The sequence below is a fragment of the Apis dorsata genome, unplaced genomic scaffold, assembly GCF_000469605.1.
Source record: "Apis dorsata unplaced genomic scaffold, Apis dorsata 1.3 scaffold_226, whole genome shotgun sequence".
NCBI classification, from domain to species: Eukaryota; Metazoa; Arthropoda; class Insecta; order Hymenoptera; family Apidae; genus Apis; species Apis dorsata.
The window spans coordinates 57260-57850 of record NW_006263508.1 but is presented as its reverse complement, the minus strand read 5'-3'; the positions used below and the strand labels follow the sequence as shown (position 1 = coordinate 57850).

Below are 591 nucleotides of genomic sequence, written 5' to 3'. Positions count from 1 at the left end.
TATAATATATAATATATATTATATATAAAATGCAAATATATATTATATATATATTTGCATTTTATAAAATAATTGCATAATTAGAAGAGAAATGTATTTTATAATTAAAATAATACAATGTATATACGTAAAAAGTAAAAAATTAATAATATATAATAAATAATAATAAACATAATCTAAATATTAAATATTTGATTATAATTTCAAAAGTATTGTATATTTGAGTATAATTCTTGATTTGCAATTATTGCGAAATTTGAAAAAATAAAAAAAAAAAGAAAATAGACTAAATCTAAAATTTTAGTTTCGATTATTTATTAGTTTTTGAAATATTAAAATTTCGATTTTATATATTGATAAATTGTATATACAGAGATATGCAATTATTTATACATTGAATGTTGTAATTAGAAAAATATTTAAGAATAATGTAAATAGAAAAATGATTCTTGATAAAACCTATTATTTGCGAGTTTTTATGGAAACAAATATTTTAGATATAAAATATCTAATAGATATATTATATTAGATATATTATAAAATATATAAATACAAATACATTTGATAATAATGTTTTCTACAGTCCAATTA

At 13.9% G+C, this 591-nt stretch overlaps 1 protein-coding gene across 2 annotated transcripts in view; it reads left to right on the top strand.

Moving 5' to 3' along the window:
• The window catches only part of LOC102673944 (lactosylceramide 4-alpha-galactosyltransferase-like), a 25322-nt gene that overhangs the window by 21499 nt on the left and 3232 nt on the right, over window positions 1–591 (top strand). The window lies entirely within an intron of this gene.